Below are 7,275 nucleotides of genomic sequence, written 5' to 3' on the forward strand. Positions count from 1 at the left end.
CGCCCGCTGCCGCCCGCCCGCCGCCGCTTCCGCGTTACGCCCCCCGGAACCGCCTTCACACATCAGTTCCGGGGGGGCGGGCACCGGCGGGGCGGCTGTCCCCGGGTACGGTCGGTGGCGGGGGCTGCGCATGCTCTCGCCTGCAGCCCGAAGGGCCGAGGGGTGGCTCGTGGGTCTTTGCCTCGCTTCGTCCGGGGGCTGTAACAGGGGCGGCTGCTCTAACATCACAGAATCAGCTAGGTTGGAAAAGACCTTTAAGATCATCCAGGCCAACCATTACCTCAGGACTGCCACTAAACCGTGTCACTGAGGGCTTGATTTACACTGTGAGCACTTGATCTGAACACAATCTCATCATGCAGTTCACGGTATGCCTGGACAAACTGGTGACTGCAGGGAGCATCAACGAGCGTTTCACAAGGGAAGAATGAGATCATTCATCTAGTGGTGGCCCTGGGCTATGCGGGTAGCATGCTCCCCACGTGCGGTGTGGGGATGGAAAGCTTGCAGCCCTGAACACCACCAGCAGCCCACCCTGTTCACGTGGGGGTTTTGAGCAAGTGGTTCCTGTCGTTAAGAAAGCTGCTTCAAATAAAATAGGAGCAGATGCCTCTGCTTATCTTAGGATCTAGGTTCTTGTGAGTCATTTAATCTTCCCTGTGTCAAAATCAGTGCCAACTTCCTGTGCAGAAGCATTTTCCTTTTGTTTAAATGTGAGGGGATTACAGACACAGGAGGGGCTGTATTTTTTAACATTACATGTTTAGTGCATTATTTGATGTATATGGATAAACAAAATAAGTGAGGCCCTGATCACTTGTGCCATTTGATTTTTAAGGCCATTTCCTGCATGCTCAGTAATAACATCGGAGCAGTGGAAACAGCTGAAAGGCAACCAAGCAATAAAAACAACTCAGCTCACTGTTATCTCCGAGTAGGTCCCCACAGAACTACAGACCCAGTTCTGCTTTGGCATCACCAGTATCTTCAGGATCCCCTTTATGAGTAACTGCAGAGACACAAAGTCTCAGCTGGTGAATGTACCCCATGATGCTGTCAGGCAGCTGAGGAGATGGTGAGCAGCTCACAGGATCTCCAGTGTCTCAGATAAGGACTCACTGTCAGAAGTCAGTCCAAAAACAGTCACTGCCTGGACATCTGACCTCATCCCTCAATTCTTTCAACCCCAGTTGTCAGGTTTCTTAGGAGCCTTCCTCTGTCACACCCTACAATGGTTTATAAATAAACTATGGAAAGACATTAATAAGAAACCCTTTTTACTTTGCCCATTGCCACATAAACCAGATGGTACAGGTCGTTGGGTAGTACTGCCTGTTTGCTTTATTATCAGGAATTAGACACACCTCTTGGTAGGCCCAGGCAATTATTTTCTTGTATGGTTCTCAGGTAAATTATCTTACTAGTGGCACATGCACATGAATAATACTTTTAGTAGGACATAGATATTAGAATGCACAAGCTAAAACATTAGATGCTCAGAGTAACTGTAATGTATGCAGTATTTGTGTTCCATTATATTCTTATTGGCTGCCTCAAACTTCTCAGTGATAGCACTGGCAAAAGGGAAGAAAAGCCAAAACAGTTAGAAAGGAATACTGATATGGGGTGGATCTTCAGAAAGGCAGGATAATTGGGCAGAGCTCTGATTAGAAGATATGAGTGGAAGTACTTGATTTTGAACAGGATTTTCATTTATTACCAGGAAGGGACCATACAACAGAATTGTTCTGTGTGTATTAATGAGTTTGAGAATTTGCAGACAACTGATTCAATTTCACTTTGTAAGCCTCTGTCCATCATATTTGAAAAATCATGGCAGTCAGGTGAAGTTCCTGATGACTGGGAAAGGGAAATGTAACCCCCATTTTCAAGAAGGGGGAAATGGATGACCCAGGGAATTACAGACCAGTCAGTCTCACCTCTGTGCCTGACAGAATCTTGGAGCAGATTCTCTTGGAAGGCATGCTAGGGCACATGAAAAACAACAAGGTGCTTGGTGACAGCCAGTGTGTCTTAACCAAGGGCAAATTCTGCCTGACCAATTTGGTGGCCTTCTATGATGGGGCTATGGAACTGATGGACAGGGGCAGAGCAGTTGATGTCATCTACCTGGACTTGTGCAAAGCGTTTGACACTGTCCCACATGACATCCTTGTCTCTAAATTGGAGAGACATCAGTTTGATAGGTGGACCACTCGGAGGATAAAGAACTGGCTGGATGGTCGCACTCAAAGAGTTGTGGTCAATGGCTCAATGTCCAGCTGGAGACCAGTAATGAGTGGTGTCCCTCAGGGATTGGTGTTGGGACTGGTCTTGTTCAACACCTTTGTCTGTGACATAGACAGTGGGATTGAGTGTGCCCTCAGCAAGTTTGCCGATGACACCAAGCTGTGTGGTTCTGTTGATACGCTGGAGGGAAGGAATGCCATCCAGAGGGACCTTGACACACTTGTGAGGTGGGCTGACACCAACCTCATGAAGTTTAACCATGCCAAGTGCAAGGTCCTACACCTGGGTCGGAGCAATCCCAGGCACAGCTACAGGTTGGGCAAAAAGGACATTCAGAGCAGCCCTGCGGAGAAGGACTTGGGGGTGTTGGTTGATGAGAAAATGAACATGAACCGGCTTCAGTGTGCACTCACAGCCCAGAAAGCCAACTGTATTCTGGGCTGCATCAAAAGGAGTATGACCAGCAGGTCAAAGGAAAAGCCTGGAGAAGAGGAGGCTGTGTGGAGACCTCACAGCAGTCTTCCAGTATCTGAAAGGAGTCTATAAGGAGACCAGAGGGTGACTCCTCATCAGGGACTGTAGGAATAGGACAAGGGGTAATGGATTTAAACTGAAAACCAGGGGAAGAGAAGGTTAGATACAAGGAAGAAGTTCTGTACTGTAAGGGTGGCGAGATATGGATATGTGGATATGTGTGTGTAGGATGTTGCACAGTTTACAGTTTCTCCAGCGGATTCTTCAGGCAATTGCAGCAATGAACAGATTTATCCTGGAACACAGGTACTACATATAACCTTCTCCAGTCTTTTATGACTTTCCCTGATCTACGCTAGTGCTCACAGTTAATCAGCCCTGGTTCAAAGATTGCTGCCCCTAGTTTGATGCTGAGTAGACCTATGTCACTGACTATATATAATGTATATTCATGAATTTATTTTTTCTGCTGGTTCGTACACTACTACTTACTTACATGCATTCATTTCTGGCATGAGTAATCTTTTTCTATGAGACAAGCAAAATAAATATCGAACACTTTAACCTGGTGTGCATCATCCATTAGCTGCTCTCCTGTAATAAATCTCCACTTACATTTGTTTACCCTTCTTTCTGAGATATTTTTAGACCAACTTCTCTTTTGCCTTTGATGTCTCTTGCCGTTCATAACTCATTCTGTCCATTTGCTTTTCTACATTGATTCCTGTGTTCTTGTTCTCCATATCTACTTGCAGACTCAGTTATGGTTAATCGACTTGTGGAGTTTCATCTTCTTAAAGAGAACTTGTTGCAGACTTATTCTTACTGTTCTTCCTTCCTATGGAGAAAATTTGCTTCTTGGGTTTTAATGGTTTTAATGCATTTGCTTTCAGTTATTCTCAGCAGCCTTTATTCTTGAGAGACATTCTCAAGAGGCATTACCTTTTGGTTCATTGGCCTTTCAAAAGTCTGCTTTCTTCCTTATTCCAAGTCTTTTGTAATTTTGTGCTTTAGCAACAAATTAACTCCGTTTGTCATTACCACTTACAAACAAACTACCTTCCCTTTCTGGATTTTCAGCCAGCTCATCCTTGTTTAAAATCAGAAACAGCAGTTTGGCTTCCTCTAGTGACTTCCTCTATTTCCTGAGACAGAAGGTGATTCCATTGTGCTCAGCAAGTTCGATGGACTGGTGGGGGCCTACCAGTTTGCATTTCCTACTGACAGGTAGCTGGGGTATATCTGCACAGTAAAATAGAGTGTTCTGAAAGAGCAAGCTGAGCTCAGTCAGTGCAGCTCTCCTCTGAACTGAGCACGGAGAAGTTGCAATGAGATCTCTTGTTCACGTTCTTTCTGCTCCTGGCTGGCCTGATCAGCTGCATGCCACCTTCACCAGCATGTAAAGAATATCTGCTCTCCGGGATGACTCTTGTCTCTTTCTTGGGATTGATTTGTGCAGCTGCTTGTTCAATTGGCAACTGTGAATTAGATCTTAAGACCAAATAGTTCCTAAGGAACTCTGTCCTCTGAAATAATGGGCTTTTTGCATGTCCAGGAATGGGACAGTGACTTCCTTCAAGGACACTGACTTCCAGCTGGAAGCAAATTAATTGTAAATGCATGGGTTTAGTAACGTTTGTTAACAGGCTGAGTCATTTATTTAGGACTCCCACTCCACTTTTTAGCCCCTTAAATTCCTCTCCAAAGTGAACATTTGAAACCTGTCCTTCCCACAGCTCATCCCTGTTACTAAGTATCTTGGTAACCCTATCTGAAAATCTTTTGGCCCCTGAGAGTCCCTGCTCAGTCTCTGGTCAACCCACTGCCCTTTTTGGCTGGCCTGGATAAATCTCCAAACACTGTTCAGAATTCTTGTGGTTGTCTTTACCTTCTGCAATCTCTCAGTCTCACACAGGTTCACCAGGGGTCAGTAGAGTTGAACAGAAATGCCAGGCACCGCTGCTCTGTAAGAGCTGTTTCACATACCAATGCTGCAGTGGAGGTTGAAGGCATTAATTCTGTGGACTCCACAAGCCACGTTTCTTCTGTCACAGAGAAATCCAGGTGCCTGCCTCTCCAGGGAAAGTTCTGCCTCTTCTTGCAGACAAAGCATCATCCCATTGCCCAGCTGTGTGGGCAGGCTGCTACCACAGATACTGTCTGCAAAAAGTACAAAGCTCAGCTTCATGTAGTTCTGACCTGTTACCACCTTGGTCCTTTATTTCACTTGCTTCACTAGGCTTTGGTTTTCATTGCCTTTTCCATTTAACCTCAGCTAAGGCCCATCAGCTGTAACCAATTCTATGGTTACCTATAGAGCAAAGACTTGCTGGGTGGTTACCAGCAATAATCTCCAAGAACAGCAGTGTTATCAGTCAGCAGTTATGCATTGCAGTGTGGGGTGTTTCTTTCCTAGGATAATATTTTATCTCCTTTTCACCATTTGAATTCTCCCCACTCCACCTTTCAGAGGAGAATGTTTATAGGGACCTTTTTGGCAAGCCATTAGTGCCTTATTGTCTTCTGCATCCAGCCTGCTTGGTCTTGTCATGGCATAATACCTGTCCCTCAGTTTTCCATCCTGCTGGCAAAAGAAAGGAAAAATAGGTGGAGGTGAGCTCCATTCACTAGATACCAAGAAATGCTCCAGTCTCGTTGCCTGGGGTATGTCACCCACAGAAGTACAGTCCTCAGGTCTCCTGCAGGGACTCAGTCCTGTTATTTACAAAGCTGGAAAGTACCATACAATCCTTAATTTTTGTTAATTGTACAAACTTTTAAATACCCAATACATAAGCTAAGTCAACCAAATTGTTCAGTGGGAGTAGTACGTAGTTTTCCTGCTGATAACCTATTTGCACATTTAGATAGACAACTTGCATGCACAGCACAATATAGTATGACTCAATCGGCTGTTTGGTTTAAATCCATAATGACTTGTGCGTTCATTCACAACCAGTGAAAGCAGTAGGATTGCCAGTCTGTAACATATCAAAACTGATCATATAAGTGTGTTTGAATGGGAGCAAAGTCTTCACAGGGAAGTACTGTCTACCAAAGCATTTAAAACCTAGAATTACTACCACACTTTCAGTAACACTGATTTTCTTTTGCTTATTGTTTGGATAATTTCACAGATTTTGTTTTTCCTCCTGAACTGCTACAAATTCAAGTGTACTTATTTTCTGCTCTTAAGTTTTCTCTGGCTGTTCTACCTGAGGTCTAAAGCAGGACCTTAGCTGGATGCCAGATGCCCACTAAGCTGATTTCTTACTCCCCCTCCTGAAATGGGCAGGGGTCTCCCTGATAAATAAGATGAAAATAAGATGAAAAAGGTCATGGGCTGAGATAAAGACGGGGAAACTGTTCATCAATTACAGTCACAGGTAAACCAGGCTTGACTTAAGGAAATTAATTTACTTTACTGCCAGTTAAAGATAGAGTAGTATAGAGAGAAATAAAGACAAAACTAAAACCACCTTCCTCTCCACCTTCACTCCTTCATTCACAGCTTTTCCTCCTCCTTCCCCTAAGCAGTGCAGGGGGACAGGGAATGATGGTTGCAGTCAGTCCATAATATTTTGCCTCTGCAACTCCTTCCTTTTCATGTTCTTCCACTGCTCTAGTGTCATTCCCCACAGCATCACAGGTCCTGCCAGAAAACCTGCTGCTGCATGTGGGCTCCTCTCCACAGGCCATTGCTCCTGCCAGGAGCCTGCTCCAGCACAGGCTCTCCACAGGCTGCAGCTTCCCACAGGGCACATCCCACTGCTCCAGTGTGGGGTCCTCTCCATGCTTCATGTAGGTATCTCTGCTCTACCATGGATCTTCATGGACTGCAGGAGCACAGCCTGCCTCACCATGGTCTTCTCTACAGGCTGCAGGAGAATCTTTGCTGTAGTGCCTGGAGCACCTCCTGTCTCCTTCTTCGCTGACCTTGGTATCTGCAGGGCACTTCCTCTCATGCTTTTCTCGTTCCTTTCTCACAGCTGCTGTGCAGTATTTTTTACCCTTTTATCAAAGTTATCATGAAGTCCCCATGAACATAACTGATGGGGCTCAGCTTTGCTCAGCAGTGAGTCCATTTCGGAGTCAGCTGGCACTGGCTTGAAAGCAGCCCAGGTCTCTTCTCACAAAGATCACTTGTGCAATGCCCCCACTACCAAAACCTTGCTCCCTAAACCCAATAGAGGCAGTGAGATTATGTTTGAAATATTCTGTAGGAGCTGAGGGTTCCCAATTACACATTACACATATACTACTAAATGCTATAAGATCTGATATAAACTCCTCAGTGGAGGCATCCTTCCTTCTGCAGTGTTTGAAAGCTCATGTTGAACACTCCAATAACTATCAGTTGTAAATCATTGTAATAACAATTAGATAAGTGAGTGTATATAATCTGGAGGCTTATATTGTGAAATCCTGATTTCCTTGGAGAAAGCAGCCAGCTCCATGACCCAGCAGGATGTGGTGTTAGATAATAAAGCCACCATGAATACACCCCACCTTGAAATGACTAGAATTTAAATAATGTCAGAAGTTATTGAT

The sequence above is a fragment of the Melopsittacus undulatus genome, chromosome 1 (assembly GCF_012275295.1).
Source record: "Melopsittacus undulatus isolate bMelUnd1 chromosome 1, bMelUnd1.mat.Z, whole genome shotgun sequence".
NCBI classification, from domain to species: domain Eukaryota; kingdom Metazoa; phylum Chordata; class Aves; order Psittaciformes; family Psittaculidae; genus Melopsittacus; species Melopsittacus undulatus.